This window comes from Danio rerio, chromosome 7 (assembly GCF_052040795.2).
Source record: "Danio rerio strain M-AB ecotype USA chromosome 7, GRCz13ab, whole genome shotgun sequence".
Taxonomy (NCBI): domain Eukaryota; kingdom Metazoa; phylum Chordata; class Actinopteri; order Cypriniformes; family Danionidae; genus Danio; species Danio rerio.
In genome coordinates this window covers 37,878,894-37,893,082 of record NC_141027.1, presented here as the reverse complement: position 1 = coordinate 37,893,082, position 14,189 = coordinate 37,878,894, and the positions used below count along the sequence as shown (strand labels likewise).

General features: G+C 36.5%; 1 protein-coding gene across 11 annotated transcripts in view; it reads left to right on the top strand.

The window, feature by feature from the left end:
* nkd1 (NKD inhibitor of WNT signaling pathway 1) overlaps positions 1–14,189 on the top strand; it is a 177,068-nt gene that overhangs the window by 92,624 nt on the left and 70,255 nt on the right. The gene's annotated exons all lie outside the window — the stretch shown is intronic.

Below are 14,189 nucleotides of genomic sequence, written 5' to 3'. Positions count from 1 at the left end.
CTTGAAAAGCGAAGCACTTCACAAATAAATAATTCCAACAAGAACAAAGGGTTTTTGATTCGTTTAAAACTGGGTTTCTAGAAAGCTGCCTACCAAGTAATTGCCTTATGAATAATCTTATCAACTGAAGATGTTCCACTTTTTTCGCTTAGCTGTTGTCGTGTAAGCACTTGTCATTATTTACTTGCGTTTGCTGCAGCTCAGCGATGCGAAAAGAACCTCAAAAGCGCGAGAAAACAGAAAGCGCAGAGGAGAGAATGAAATGTTCAAGCTATTAGCAGCTAGTCACCGCGACTGACTGTCAGCATAAGGAAGTGCTTTCAACAGCGCTGGCTGTCAGCTGGCATGGCAGCTCTTTGCAGATGAGCGCGCCGTCTGATTTCCAGCTCCGCGCTTCAGTCGGTATTGATGAAATCAGTCAGACCTCCGATTTTTAGGATCTATGAGGGAGGCATGGAGGATCAAAGCAGGCCAAGTGGCTCAAAATTACCTTGACTGTCCAGAACAGAGTGACTCTAAAGAAGGTAATTCTAAGCTGCTGTCTAGCGGTCGCTGAGCAGACCTCAGTTAAAGAATTCACTTCAAAGGGGATTGGAAATCTTGTCCCCTCTTCCTCCCTCCCTCCTCTGTGGGCTCAATTGAACATTTAGCCTTTGGGTTTTTGCCTTTTCTCCTCTCATCCTGTTCTAATTCTCATTCTAATGTTTTAAATTACCCGTCCTTTTAAGTAAAGAGCTGTGCTGATGGAGGCCATTTGGATGAGAAACCTGCTCTTCCGGTCCAATGATGCCATTGACTGCATTACAACACGCTGTTTCTATTTTAGCATGATGCTGTATTATAAAAGGCCTTCTTTTATGATTAATGCGTTTCTTCTTACTGAATATAATACAGCGCTCATGCTACTTTGATATGAGCTAGTCATTTTTGCAGTGCTCTACTCTTTACTATAATCTGCTGTGTTTTATCTCAGAGACTCCTGGCTGACTAGCTATTATAGCAAAGATACAAATAGCATGGAATACAAGTGGCCAAGTCATTTTAAGGCAGTAGATCATTTGGTTGTTTGCAAACAGTCAACGTAATGACATGATCTGATTAATATTCAGTTATCCTCCGTGAGAGGAAAATGACATGAAATGCATGGAAAATGAAAAGATTTGTTAGATATTGTTAGATTACACTCTCCACGCCAGATAAATAAGATCCAGCCTCAGATGCCAGATCTTGTCAGGAAATGTCAGTTTCTCCAGGTATCTGGAGTCAACAGAGTTTCCAACACCCAAACTTGTTAACCAGTATTCATTCAAGTTAACAATCACGTATCAATTTAGGAATTGACTGAGAAAGCCAGCGTGGAGCAAAAGCAGAAGACAAAGTAATGGTGATAAAGAAAAAGCAGAGTTTATTGAATAATCTTAGTTGAGTATTCAATGCTCAGAATTTGTCTGACCATGATAAATATAACAAATGTTGGTATACAAGCAACAGCAATGGAAAATTACTGCTTCACAACTATGTGAAGTGGATGCTGACAATGGAGGTGTGAATCCAAATGCAGGTTTACTACAAAATGTTCCAGCAAGCAATGGTCAGCACAGATGTGTACAGGCAAATCCAAAATTGTGGTCATGGAACAGGCGAATGGTCAAAAGGCAGGCAGCAGACAATGCAAATAAACAAAACAAAGCAAGGGTCAAACACAGAAAGGCAAGGCAAAGGAAAGACGTCGTAATGTTACAAACAGGTAAACAAGACTCAGCACTGAGGTGTGTGTGTGTGTGTGTGTGTGTGTGAGCTTTATTGAAAGTCTATCTAATCAGTCCCAGCTGTGTGAGAGTAATCAGTCATGATCTGGAACAGGTGTGTGTGTACGGTGCATGACTGTAACCTGTAGTCCATATACCAGCAGATTTGTAGTACGTTAGCAATCTCCACAGACTGGATTGCTGGTGACCGTGACAACAACATTACAGACCTTAAAATGGAGACATTCTTTTATGTCTTATTTTATCTCAAGTGTCGCTTGAATCCACACAGTCATCAGATTGTAAAAGTATGGAAAAAAAATAATAACGAAACAATAATTATATAAAAAAAAGTAATAATAAAATAAAAAACACAATAGAATGACAGATAATAATCAATAATAATAATAAAATCATTAACTAATGATCAATAAAATGATACAATGATAATTATATAAATGACTAATGATCATGTGATTCAATAAATAATTAAATGAAGAATAAATGAACATAAACAAATGAAAATAAAACAACTTGAATGAATGGTTGCTTTCTTGACGCAACACACACACAAAAGTTTGTTAAAGTTACTAATTCTTAGATCCTTAGTTAAATATTTCAATATGATATGCAAAAGTTTTTCACATTTGCAGTAGGCTTTTTATACAGGCGTTATTCTTTCATGTGTCAAGAATTTAGCAATTTATTTAGTTTTACCTTTAGACTGCAATTTTTTGGGGGGTATATTTATGTTTCTTAATCCCGTGGCATAAGACATAACTGGATATTTAAATTTGGCTTAAAAAGCATTTTGATATTTGGGAAGTGTCTGCATCTCTTGAGCTGCATTAAATCACTCACATATTTCCCATAAGTTATATAATTATTCCTTGGCAAAAAATCTAATTAAAATCTCTCAATGACAATATTCGCCATGTCCATTATTAAATTAGTACCAGAAGTGTATAAATATGTTTGCTTTGAACCCTTTGAAAAGGTGCCACCACCGTGAATAGCGAAGATGTTTAAGATTATTATTAATTACTTTTATAAAACTCAAATTTCATTTTTAAAAATAATAATAAAAAATTACAATATTGTTATTTTCTCCAATGTAATACCATAGTTGGTAAATGTTTTTAAATGACACAATCTAATCCAGTTTATATGAAATTAAACCAGCTCCCGAGCAGCTTTGAGCTGCTAGACCTGTTGCTATGACAACAATTCCTGGATGAGTTTTGAAAAATAAAACTATCCTGGATTGTTTCAAATCAAATCCAGCTAACTGAGTAATCCACACATGAAGAACAGACCCCTGCTCACAGAAAGTTGCTGTTTTCAGTAGCAGTTAGATGCAAACATTAAAATACTTACAGCATGGAACATCCAGATGTGTTCTCCAGTTATTTAAATGGCAGCATGGAGCTGACCCATACTCAGTGTCAACTCTTTGGATCAAGGATCCAACTAAAATGGCCATGATTATAGTGGCCAGAAAAAGTCAACATAAACATCAGAGGTGTCAAACTCAGTTCCTTGAGGGTTCCAACCCTGCTTCAATACTCTTACCTGGAGGTTTAAAACAATCCTGAATGGCTCAATTTGTTTGATCAGGTGTGTTTGATTAGGGTTCAAACTAAACTGTGCAGAGCTGTAGAATTGGTGTAGAACACTAAAGGTACAAAATAAAATAAATAAAAATAATAAAAAATTGTGCTGCTTTCAATAAGGCTAAACTGCCCTTACAAAAAAGAGAAGAGAACTTTTTTCCTTTGTAAAGCCTACTTAAACATTCGGCAATTTAGTCCCAACTACTACATTAGTGTACTTATTACATAAGCTTGAAGAAGTGCAGTTTTCAACATTTGAATCGGATCATCACCTTGTTGATCACCTAGGTTTTCCTATAATGAACAACGCCCGTTTTTGTTTTAGGATAATTTTGAAAAACAGTTCTGATTCACATCAAATGTTACCTTATGTATAATATTTTGTAAGGGTTCATATTTGCATTAGTATTAATATTGTTTTATGATAAACACCAGAATTAAGTTTAAGTTTTTACACAAGGTGAAACTAAACGTCCCTAGTTGAATTGACATAGAACTTTAAATTTTATGTTGAAAAGTTCTATGTTAATTTAACTAGAGCTGTTTGATAAACCCTAATTTAAAAAAGTGGTTTAAATCATTGGGTTTCCACACAGTTTTCTAGTAAACTCAACTAGTTTGATTTTAGAATATACAATCTGGTATTAGAAAATGTTATATGATTGCAATATTATTTCAAAAGGTAACTTCAGGTCTGCCATCTATGAATGCTATGTCTATGAATGGTTTTATTGTAGGTGAATCAACATACAGTATGTTTGAGTCAATTATTTAATGCCATGTAACCATAAACATCCCAGTTTACTTTTAAAGGTTGTCTTCATCTTGTATTCTATATATATAAAAATCATCTTCCACTATTTTCTGCCACTACAGTGTATGTGTGCAACTGCAGTGATGTAACTGTCAAGTATTTCTTAAATGGTTGGTTTTTCCTCATTTAGTATTACAGTACACCGTCTCACACTTGAGTATGTTAATGTCACTGGCTATTCATAGAGTTTTTTCTTTTTTAAATAATTGCTGTGTTCATAAAGTTGTAGTGGTGCAGAATAAAGTCTAAATCATCGTTAAAATCCTGTGAAGTGCTTTGAAATGCATATTTTTTATTTAATGTTGGATGTAGTCCTAACCGGAACACAAAGACAGGGCGGGAGTGTTGTTTTCATCACATCTCTGCAAGTGAGAATTGTTGAGATCAAGCACATAAAAATGAAAAGCAAATGAAAGTGTCTTGAAGGTGGCAGAACATTCACATGTACAGAGCATGTGATTGGTCAAAAGATTTGATGAGAAATTAAAGTATGAGTTAGCGTGAAAAAAGTGTTGATCCAAAACACTAGCTTTGGATCTTCAAAATGCGAATTTTGTCTCTATTTTGGAGCACACTACGTTATAGATACTCTTAATACTAACATGCTGACACTAACATCTAAAAAACTTTATTTTTATTTTCAGACAACCTTTAATCATTCTCAGAATAGATCTGCTAACCATTTCAGATATGCGATAATAACGTTTAAGCTCTGTCTCAAATATTCAAGTACATTGCAATGTTGGAAAGCACTAATTATCTGATATTGGTATGAATAAGGATCGAGTGGTGCTCTGATAGCCGCTAGTAATAACTCATGGCCAGACCTTAGTAGTTTAGACTGTCCAAAAACTGGCCATAACCTGTCTTAAGTTCTGGTCACATCTTAAGATTTGTTTTCATTAATCTAATCATAAGTGGACATTTACATGGACATCAGTACTGCAATTTTAATACGATTAAGACAAAACTTTGATTAAGGGTCTACCATGTAAACTAGGGGTCACCAGAGATCAACCCTCATGGAGATTTCAGTTATAACCCTGATCAGTCTGTCTATAATTATCAAGTGCCGCTAGATGTTGATTGGTTCAGGAGTGTTTGATCAGGGTTTAGGCTGAACTGTTCAGGAAGGTAGATCTCCAGGATTAGGGACTACGTTTACATGGACATCAGTAATCTAATTATTTGCCTTAATTTGAATTAGACAATAATAAGATTAAGGAGTTTCCATGAGATGCTTTTTGAATGTTCCTTTCATGATCCCGTTTTACATGTAGCAGTACAAAATTCGATTAACATTATTGCATCACAACACTATTCACATTTCAGAGTTTCATGTAATTTCGGGTGTTTCATTTTTAATTTGTCGACTTAAACTGCAGTTTGGCACTTTCACTTTCATTTAGGAACATTTCATGCATGCCTCCCGCGACAAACAGTAGGTGCAGAGAATTGTGTCAATCAGCCATGTGTATGACTATCCTGTTGCAAAATGTGAGGAATATCCTAGATGACGATAATGAGACTAAAATTGGCATACTCCGTCTTACATACATCTTAATTCGATTTCTGCTTAGTTTGATTATGTTTAGTTTGGCCTTAATCAGATTAAATTAATCAAAAATCGCTGTGTAAACTCTTAATCAGAGTATTGTCTTAATTGTAATAAAATTGGATTATTGGTGTCCATGTAAACATACTCACTGTTGAGGACCTCTGATGTAAACAGAGGTTTCTGATGACTTTAATCTGGCTGAAGTCATAATCAAAGTAAACACAAATTGAATTAAGACATGTGGAGTATTTCCATGTCCCATTATTGAAGTGCAGTACAATTATGTAAACTCTTTAATCAAACTATTACTGATGTGTAGGACTACATGATACACATGACAGCAGTCAACTATACTCTCGGCAGCTACTGAGTCAGTACAGGACCACAGACACCCACATCTCCAAAGGCACAGGACATTCACAGTAAAATCACAGTAAAATGAGTTTTTCTTTCATCAGATTCCTTTAAAACGGCTCTCTCCCACCAGTCTTGTACTTACATCCACTACCTCTGAGATTGTGTCGGGGGCTTGAATGATATGTTGCTGTAAGGGCGCAGGAGGCTGGTTGCTGGAGAATTTGTATCTACCGTCATCTGTTTGCAGGTATAGAGTGATAAATTAACTGCAGTTGAAGTTGTCATTCAGTAAAGTAACATTTAGTTTAGCATTAGAACATCACTATTTAAGAACTATAGTTATTTGTATACAATATTTTGTATACAAAACTTGTTCCAAATAAAAAATAATAATAACTTCATTAGTTAGTCATTAGTTTCATAATTGTATTTCATGATTTGAACTTGCCATATGGCAGACGTCACTTAAGTACCACAACTTTACATAAAAAACTCCCACTTTTCTCATGTATAACTATAGATTAGAGCTTTATAAATCAAGAAACCATTTTTTTATGTTCAAATTGAACATGTAAAAGCAAGAACTGTTTTTTCATGGCAGACACACCCGTGCTTTTTTATCACTAACAAAGCATCCCTCCACATTTTATTAACTGTGTATTAGGTCATGTAAAACTCAGCAGAGGTCATCCTACTGGTTCTGTTAGTGGTAGAAAGGATTGTGTGGTCTATAAACAGCCTGGCCTTTAGTCTGTATAGAGCTGTGCTTTAAAGCGTCCCGTGTTTGAAGCCACTTGCAGTGCCGTTCAAAGCTGCAGCTGTTTTGGCTGCTAGATGATGACAGCTATAACTGATGTTGATTTTGGCATTCATCTCCTGCATCCTCTCATGCAAATGATCCAGAGCATGCTGAAATGGGTCAGGGCAGAAACACAAGATCATATGTGCCGCACACTGGGAGTGTGTGCTTGTCTGATGCACGCACTCATCTGTGTGTTGTTGTTGTGTATATTAAATGCCTGTTACAGTTTGAGCTCTGCAGTCTACAGAGAACCTAATGAGATATTTAAATGTAAAAATCACAGAGTGAAAACAGAGAGAGTGAGTAATTAAGGCAGTGTTTATTGGTTCCCCTTAAGGTCTGCTCCGATTTGCTTAGTTGAGGGGGTTTGTCACATTAAGGGAATACCAAAAGCTTGGCTGTATATATTAATTTTCTTCACTAATCCCACTTGTGCATGCTGGAATAATATCTTGTACTACAGTGAAGTATGTGGAGCACGAATATCCTAACAGGAGCAGATTTACAGCCTCGTGGCAGTCAGACATAATTGCCCTTAATTTGACAAGATGCTCTTTCCAAACAACTGTCAATTGTTGTGTAATAGTCTACTCTGTTTTTTTAAACGCAGAAAAGATAAAACAAGAGAATGTGTCAGAGTTATATTTGTTGGGCTTCCACTGAGACAATGGCAGATATTTGAAATAATGCAGAGAGTGAGTGTGTCGTCCCAGATATTCAGCAGATGTGCTGAAGTCATTCAAGGAGCACACACAGGCCTGTACACCTTTTTTGACTGCTGTAACACTCAAACATTTCAGTTGTGTATCTTTCTTCATGCTACAATTATTGCTGTTTTCATTAATTCATTAATTTACCTTCAGCTTAGTCCCTTATTTATCAGGGGTCACCACCGCAGAATGAATCGCCATAGCTGTGCCTTGATTATTATGTAAAACACAATTTTATTGAAAGATATAATTTTGTTTCTGAGAGAAAAACAAAATCAATTGTTCTTCAACTCAACTCAACTCTCAATTTATTTCTAGAGCACTTTCAACAAACCACAATGGGTACCAAAGTGCTGTACATAAAAGACATAAAACACAAGCAAATATACACAAAACCAAAATACATAAACTCACATCACATGATTAAAAGCTAAAGAAAATAAGAGTGTTTTCAGTGACCTCTAAAAAGACTCAAAAGTTGGAGCTGTTCTTAGGGAGAGTGAAAGATCGTTCCAGAGTCTTGGAGCTGCAACTGAAAAAGCTCTATCACCTCGATATTTTAAGCGTGATCGTGGAACTGTCAAATAGAGATGATCCTTAGATCAAAATGATCTCACAGCTTGGTGTAGATTAATTAGCTCTGAAATATACTCCAGTTAAAATACCTATTACAGGTGAATTGTGCAATATTGTAATGTTTGTGTTCAGCTTTATTGTATATGAAAATAAATCACTAATTAAGGGAAAAGCCAAAAGATTGGCTGTATAAACAAGATGCTCTTTCCAGACGGCAGTCAATTGTGTATTAGTCTCTCATTTTTTAGATGCAGTAAAGATAAAACAAGAGAATCTGTCAGAGATATATTTGCTGGGCTTCCACTGAGACAATGGCAGATATAATGGGAGAGTTATGAAATAATGCAAGTCTGCAGAGAATAAGTGTGTCGTCCCAGACATTCAGCAGATGTGCTGAAGTCATTCAAGGAACACACACAGGCCTGTACACCTTATATATTCATGCTACAATTAGTGCTGTTCTCTACATTTGATCATTTTTGAAGTGCCTTGATTATTTTGTAAAACACTGTTCTACTACAGCCACAACATTTTTATTTTGATATAGATTATATTATTTCTGAGAGAAAAAGAAAATCATTTGTTCTCTAATTTAAATGTCTATTACAGGTTAATTGTGCAATATTGTGATGTCTGTGTTTAGCTTTATTGTAAAAAAAAATAAATCACTAAATAAGGGAAAAGCTAATAGCTTGGCTGTAAATATTAATTTTCTTCACTGAAATTTCAGTTGTTATCTTTCTTCTTGCTACAATTATTGATGTTCTCTACATTTGACATTATTTCAAGTTCTTTGTAGGCATGTAAGCCATGGGCCAGTTGAAAATAAGTGATGGTAGAAATTGGTGGAAATGTTGAACGAATCATGATATGTTTTTTGAACAGAACGGGGTGCTGTATTTACAGGCACAAACTCACTTTACCTGCACATCAATGGCGAGCAAGAGGTGGAGTGGCAGAGTAAAAAGAGAGTGGTGAAGTGTGCCATACAAACACAAACTGTGTTCAAAAACTGCAAAAGACGTTTATTTACAGTTAAAATAACAGAACAACAAATATGATGCACATAACCGAAAAACTGCTGTCACAGACGTCTATATGCAAAACAACTATTAATAAGCCAAACCATGTGGACCGGATGATTTGCAGCTCTGCTTACTCTGACGAGTGCCATGGAGATCACATGGTGCATCAGTTTCTTCATGGCAAAAGTGTGAAGATGTTTTTTTTCACTGAAGGAGAAAATTTTTCTGAAGCTGGTATTAGGTTATTTTTACCCTCTCCTTTTCAAATTAGTTCATGCATATTTTAATAAGTTTTGCTTATTATTGAATATTTTAAAATGTTCAAGATTATCTCTTCTTAAGTGCCTCACACTGATACTTCATACATGTTCAACATGTTTCTATCCTACTATATAATTAGTCACTTTAAAATCAGTATTTGATGCCTGTGGCCAGTCCCCTGGAGCAGAAGGCCTATTGACCACCTCTGTACACACTGCTCTCTGGTTTAGGAAAGGCTTTCCTCTCCACACCAGCCATCTCAGTCTCCAGTGCATGTTTTTTTTTTTTTCCATCAGCAGGGGACATTGTAAATGTGCAAAGACTTCAGCTTATGCCAGAAAACTGAAATGATATTTCCTGCTAATGCTGATATTCCTTTTAAAAAATGTAAAATCCCAGCACAGTCACAGTTTGTTTATATTAATGAGTTTTTTTATTACTCTTTTTTTTATAGGAATTTATTTATGACAGAAAATGTATTATTTTGCAAAAAAAAAAAAAAAAAGTTCAGCATTTAGGAAAAAATTAACGGGCTTTTCACCTTAAATTTGTTTCAAATCATTTTGAAAAAAACAAAATAGTGACTAAATCGTGAAAAGTGAGTGGTGAATTGTTACATCCCTAGTTCCTTGATTATTTTGTAAACACTGTTCTACTACAGCCACAACAACAAAAGAATTTTTATTTTTTTTGGAAAGATGATATTATTTGTGAGAGAAAAAGAAAATCAGTTGTTCTCCGATTTAAATACCTATTACAGGTGAATTGTGCAATATTGTGATGTTTGCGTTCAGCTTTATTGTAAATGAAAATAAATCACTAATTAAGGGAAAAGCCAAAAGATTGGCTGTATATATTAATTTTCTTCACTAATCCCACATAATATCTTGTATTACAGTGAAGTATGTGGAGCATGAATATCCTAACAGGAGCAGATTTACAGCCTCGTGGCAATCAGACATAATTGCCCTTAATTTGACAAGATGCTCTTTCCAAACAACTGTCAATTGTGTATTAGTCTCTCCTTTTTTGTCAGAGCAGTAGAGATAAAACAAGAGAATGTGTCAAAGATGAACTTGTTGGTCTTCCACTGAGAAAGTGGCAGATATAATGGCAGATATACGAAACAATTAAAGCCTACAGAAAGCGAGTTTGTCGTCGCAGACATTCCACTCTGCCGCACATTTCCCCATCGCCCACAGACGGCCAGAACTGACATCACTGTGGAAACACGCAGAGGCCACAGGCCCCTCAGCGTCTGCTCTCAATTACACTCACTCACACACACACACACGCACACACACACATTCAGCGAAAAACCCTCTCAACACTCATGGTTGGGGAAGGGCTTCAGAAGGTTATTAAACCTGCTAGAAAGACCACCGCTAAAAAAACCTGCTGTGGGCCAGCAGCAGCAGCAGCAGCAGCAGCCAGAGAACTGGTTTGTTCTAAGAATGCTTAATCTACACTAGCATTCAAAAACTGTCCAAATTAATCCTTTTTTTTTTTTTTGTCAACGATGCGTTAAATGAGTCATAAGCTACAGTAAATATATATGCTATTACAGAATGCTGTTCAGTTTAACTTAATTTTCCCTAACGAATACTAAAACTGTTTTCTACCAAAAATGAAGCATTACCAAGTTTTCAGCATCAGTCATTAGAATAAACGTTTCTTGATTACTAAATATTGGATGATTTCTGAAGTATCATGTGAAACTGATGGCTGCTGAAAATCCAGATTTGCCATCATAGGAATAAATCAAGTGTATTAAAATAGAAAACGACTATTTTAAATAACTTCAATGCTAATTTTTATATTGTATTTTTTATCTAATATATGAAGTATTGTTGATCATAAGAGGCTTTTTCAAAAACTAAACCTGTATCATCCCCAAACTTTGGGGATTTAGGATTTTTGGCATTTCACATGAATATTAGCATTTGAGTGCATTAATTATTGTTGAGTTGAGCAATTGCTTGTGCTGTTCCTCATTTGAGAGTCACTTTGGATGAAAGCATTTGCTAAATTAATAAATGTAATTCTGAAGTCACATGCAAGTGAGAAAGAAGTACGCACAACAACTGTACGGCTACAAATAATTGGCTTTTGAATGCTTACTGTGTTCTTTATTTAGTGTCTTTTAGAATGCTTCGGAGGAGGCCAGGGATTATTATTTTTGTATTGAAGCACCAGTAGTTGCCAGTAAGTTCTTTCCCAGCAGTGCAGTTATCAAACTTGCAGGATCCGTGGAATACTGGGTGTAAAACAAAACAAAGAAAAAGAAAAAAACCTTCATAATTCTTCTTGTGTTTTTCTTCCATTCTGCATCTCTTGGTCACATTCTCGCTCTCTTTCCTGCATTCTTTATTTTTCATGGCTGACTGGCTTCCATTTTCAGTTTGGCAGGGAGTGTTGTTTTGAAAAGCATTCCTCTGATTGAACATAAAGTGAGAGGTTTGAACTCCTATCGGTATATTAGAATATTCATCTGGGATTATGGCTGAGTTAATGGAGAAGGATCAAAGTTCAGAAGCCTTTGAAAAGAGAGAACACAAGACATTGCAGAAAACTTGATAGATTGCTATAAACACTGGAAAGGTCAACTTTAACTGCAGAGTCAGTCATTGCTGTTTTTATTAGTTCATATTATATACTGGTTCAGTAGAAGACTAAAAATGAAACAGACTGGAGAGTTTAATCTATCATTTCTGTTTTTTTTGTGTTTTTTTGCCACGTGTAAAATTGTTTCATTTTTGTGGATTTAAGTACCACAAAGCACATCAAAAAAATTTTTGACGCTGTTTAGACAGAATTGTGTGTAGGCAGTGTGTCCACTGTCATATTTGCGTCATGATCACCAGCAATCCACCTTGTGCAGATTGCTGGTAAACTCACAGAACTCGTAAAACTACAAATCTTCCGATATATGGACTACAATATCCAGTCATGCAACACACACACACCTGCTCCAAGTCTCCATTGATTAGATTCACTCACAGCTGAAGCCGCTCACAAACTCATTACATGGACCATAAAGTCAGCAAACAAACACACAGAAGTGGCTGAGTCTTGTTAAACTGTATAGTGAACATTGCAACACGTTATTCTTGTTTTGCCTTGCCGTGTTAGCCCCTAGCTTTGTTTTGTTTGTTTATTCCTGTCTGCTGCCTGCCTTTTTGAACAACTGCCTGTTTATCGATCATGATTTTGGATGTCCGGTATATATCTGTTTGCTCCTGTGTTGACCATTGCTTGCCTGACCATCGTGCTAATAAATCCTGCATTTGGATCCTCACTCCCTTGTCCAGCGTCACTTCATGTTACAATTTGAGTGAGATTATAAACAAACCAGGACTTTTTTTTTTAATTACCTGATTTTAAAATTGGATCCAAATCCCAGTAATTTTGAGGTCCACCATAACACAACGTAGGAGTGCAGTTTTCTCTGGCCACTGAATTGATTGACAGTTCCACAGAACAGGATTTGCAAAGAAACTGGGATTAAAGATCTGTTTCAACCCGCTGTGATTAGCTGCACCTCAAGAATGAGTACAAGTTTAAAAGGTTTTTAAATCAGTGCATGTTTTTAATAAACTACAGAGTAAATTTGCTATGTAATTCATAACTGCTGGAATCACCACAGCTACATAGTGTCAATACAATCATTGATGAGAGCAACAATATACAAAAGCAAAAACAGTCCAAAGTTAAATGTGTTTGTTTGTGTACTGCTAACTTTGTAACAATGTTGTGTGTGACTCATTGTTAACGAAAGACTTTGATTAACTCCACAACAAATAAATCAAATAAACTTACTTGGTATTGTGGCGAGGGGGTGACTGGCGTAACCCACGGCGCATGCAACGCCCGTAGCTGTGCATTTATACTTCTGCGTGCTGTCTCTGTTGGTCTGCATTAACACTTCCGAAACGCTAGTTGGCAGTGGGGTGTAAATGTTCCTCTGTGTCGAGTTTCTTCGCTGTTGTTTGCTTTTCCTCAACCCTTCCTGCATGTACAAGTGGCTCAAAGTCGCTCATTTTGAGGCAGGAACCGGTGGACGTGCAACAACTTTAACTATGAGGTAAACACAAAACAAAACTTTCCATCTGAAGCTCCTTCACAGGACTCTACACTTGTAAACAATCACTACATTGGGCTAGCGTCGCTCGCGTGGCTCTCGGTCTCACCCAGACTCGTCAGCGCTACCAAGCCGACCAATTACAGAGCTTGCGCTACGCGTTGTTGCGACGTGTAGTTACATTTTTTTGCGAGGTGCACATCAGTGACGCCGACGGCCACGGCGAAGGGCTATGTGTCAACGCCGTAGCATACGCCGGCGTTTGATGCAGAAGTATAAATCAGCCTTAAGAGTGATGACAGAGGAGGACAAGACCTGACCTTGACACGCTTATTTTGGGTTAGTTTTCAGTTTGACGGCTCTACTGTCTCTGTAAGGAGCTGCCCTCTGTTTGTTTTTTTCTTTAATAAATTCTTTACATTTCGTAGGTTCTCCGCCTCCTTCTTCCTGATGGCCAGGAGGCTGTTTAAAAGTTTGTTTGTTGCTGTCATTAAGTTTTTTTGGTTTTTTTTGACTAATCAGTTGGATTTCTGTTTCATCTGTGTCTGTCTCTGTCACTGACTGCTATTTATCTTATGTCAAGCATGAGAAGCAGTTATAGATGTGGGAATGGTGGGCAGGGAGAAATGCAAATGAGTACAGGT